The following is a 3,768-nucleotide window of genomic DNA, read 5'->3' on the forward strand; positions in this document are numbered from 1 at the left end:
AAGAATCCAAATCAGTAAAGAAGAAGTCAAACTGTCCCTGTTTGCTAACAATATGATTGTTTACCTTGAAAATCCTAAGGACTCCTCCAGAAAGCACATAGAACTGATAAAAGAATACTGCAAAGTTTCCAGTGCAAGACTAATGTACACGAATCAGTAGCTCTTGTATACACCAAAAGCGACTAAGCAGAGTATCAAATCAAGAACTCAACCCATTTTACAATAGCTGCAAACAAATAAAGTAAAATAAAATACTTAGGAATATACCTAACAAAGGAATCAAAACACCTCTACAAGGAAAACTACAAATCACTGCTGAAAGAAATCATAGATGACACAAACAGATGGGAAAACACCCCATGCTCATGGATGGATAGAATAAATATTGTGAAAATGACCATACTGCCAAAAGCAATCTACAAATTCAATACAATCCCCATGAAAATACCACGATCATTCTTCACAGAATTAGAACAAACAATTTAAAATTCATATGGAACCAAAAAAGAGCCCACATAGCCAAAGCAAGACTAAGTAAAAAGAACAAATCTGGAGCCATCACGCTACCTGATTTCAAACTATACTCTAGGGCCATAGTCACCAAAACAGAGTGGCACTCATATAAAAATAGGCACATAGATGAATGGAACAGAATGGATAACCCAGAAATAAACCCAAATACTTACAGCCAACTGATCTTTGATGAAGTAAACAGAAACATATAGTGGGAAAAGACACCCTTTTCAACAAATGGTGCTGGGATAGTTGGCTAGTCACATGTAGGAGAATGAAACTGAATCCTTATCTCTCACTTTATACAAAAATCAACTCAAAATGGATTAAAGACTGAAACCTAAGAACTGAAACTGGAACTCTAGAAGGTAACATTGGAAAAACCCTTCTAGGCGTTGGCTTAGGCAAGGATTTCATGACCAAAAACCCAAAAGCAAATGCAATAAAACCAAAGATAAATAGGTAGGACCTAATTAAACTAACTTTTGCACAGCAAAAGGAGCAGTCAGCGGAGTAAATGGACAACCCACAGAGTGGGAGAAAATCTTCTTAATCTATACCTATGGCAAAGTACTAATGTCCAGAATCTACAACGAACTCAAACAAATCAGTAAGAAAAAAAAAAATTCCCCCAAAAAGTGGGATAAGGACATGAATAGACAATTCTCAAAATAAGTATACAAATGACCAGTAAACTTATGAAAAAAGTGCTTGACATTATTAATGATCAGGGACATGCAAATCAAAACCACAATGCAATACCACCTTACTCCTTCAAGAATGGCCATAATAATAAAAAAAAAATCAAAATACAGTAGATGTTGGCATGGATGCAGTGATCGGGGAACACTTCTACACTGGTGAGAATGTAAACTAGTACAGTCACTGTGGAAAACAGTGTCATGATTCCTTAAAGAACTAAAAGTTGAACTACCATTTGATCTGTCAATCCCACTGCTGGGTATTTACCCAGAGGAAAAGAAGTCATTATTCAAAAAAGATACTTGCACATGCATGTTTACAGCAGCACAATTCACAACTGCAAAATTATAGAACTAACCCAAATGTCCATCAGTCAACAAATGGATAAACAAACTGTGTTATATCCATATGATGGAATATTACTCAGTGATAAAATTTAATGAATTAGTAATGTTTGCAATGACCTGGATGAAATTGGAGACTATTATACTAAGTGAAGTAACTCAGGAATGGAAAACCAAACATCGTATGTTCTCACTGATAATGTGGGAGCTAAGCTAAGAGGACACAAAGGCATAAGAATGTTACAATGGACTTTGGAGACTTGGGCAGAAGAGTGGGAGGGGGAAAGGGATAAAAGACAACATATGTGGTACAGTGTATACTGCTTGGGTGATTGGTGCACCAGGATTTCACAAACCACCACTACAGAACTTATGTAACCAAATACCACCTGTACCCCAATAACCTATGCAAAATAATACATTTTAAAAAATGAAATCGTACAATATATGGTCTTTTGTGAGTGGCTTGTTGTGTTTAGCATAATGTATTAAAGGTTCACCCATGGAATAGTGTATATAAGGACTTCATTTCTTTCTATTGTCAAATAGTACTCCAAAGTGTGTATGTACTCATTTTATCTGTTCATTTATCAGTTGATAGACATTTATTTTTTCCATTTTTGATGATTATGAATAATGCTGATTTACATTCATGTACAAGCTTTCTGTGAACATGTTTTTATTTCTCTTGAGTGTATATCTAGAAGTGGAATTGTTGGATTATATGGTAAATGTATGTGTAACCTTTTGAGGAATTGCTAACTGGTTTTCACAATGGCTGAACTATTTTCCATTCTCACCACCAATGCATGATGGTTTTAATGTCTCCATAACCTTGTCAATACTTGTTATCGTATGTTTTTTGATTACAGCCAGTGTGAGTGAAGTGAAATCTCATTATGATTTATATTTCCTTCATATCTAACACTTTTGAGCATTTTTATGTGCTAATTAGTCATTATATATCTTCTTAGAAAAATTTCTATTTTGATGCTTTGCCCATTTTGACTAAATTATTTGTCTACTTTTTATGGACTTACATATTTTATATATTTTTCATATAAGTTCCTTATCATATATATGATATCTAAGAATATTATCTCATTTTTGGGTAGTCTTTTTACTTTCTTAATAATGTCCATTGAAACACAAAAATATTAATTTTGATGAAATCCTATGAATCAGCTTGAATTGGGTCACTTTTATTTTTAGTGTCATATCTACCAAACTATCCCCAAATGCAAAATCATGGACATAAGCCCCTATGTTTCATTATTAGAGTTTTACAGTTCTAATGCTTACATTCAGCTTTAATTTATTTTGAGTTAATTTTTGTAAGTGGTTTGAGGTAGGGGGCCCAACTCTATTATTTCATATGTGGATAATCACTTTTCCCAATTACGTTTGTTGAATAATCTATTCTTTGACCCATTAAATTGGGCACTTTGGTCAAAAACCATAAATGCATGAGTATATTCCTAGATTCTAAAATCTATTACACTGATTTATATGCCTATCTTAAGTCTGTATCACACTCTCTTGATTATTCTATATTGATATTTGTCTTTAAAAGCAGAAAGTGAAAGTCTTCCAACTTTGTTTTTTATTTTAAATTGTTTCAGCTATTTCTTTTCTTTTCTTCTCCATTTTTTTTTTAAGGCAGAGGTCTCACTACATTTCCCAGGCTGAACTAGAAGTCCTGGGCTCAAGGAATCCACCAATTTCAGCTACCTTAGTAGCTGGGGTTACAAGTACATGACACTGCATCTAAATTGTTTCAGTTACTAATGTCTCCTATGTACCTACATACATTTTAGAATTGGCTAGTCAATTTATGCAAGAAGTTATCGGGTATTTTAATATGAATTGAATTGAATATGCATAACAATTCGGGGAGTAGAGTATGGGCATTGTCACAATATTAAGTGTTTCAATACATGAGTATGAGATGCCTTTTCATTTATTTAGATATCATTTAATTTATTTCCACAGTGTTTTGTAGATTTCACAGGGCAAGTTTTACTCTCCTTTTTGTTAAATTTATTCATGGCCGGGTGCGGTGACTCATGCCTGTAATCCCAGCACTTTGGGAGGCCAAGGTAAGCAGATCACAAGGTCACAGGTTGTTCAAGATCAACCTGACCTACATGGTGAAACCCTGTCTCTACTAAAAATACAAAAATTAGCCAGGTGTAGTGGCGCATGCCTG

The sequence above is a fragment of the Papio anubis genome, chromosome 3 (assembly GCF_008728515.1).
Source record: "Papio anubis isolate 15944 chromosome 3, Panubis1.0, whole genome shotgun sequence".
Lineage (NCBI taxonomy): Eukaryota > Metazoa > Chordata > Mammalia > Primates > Cercopithecidae > Papio > Papio anubis.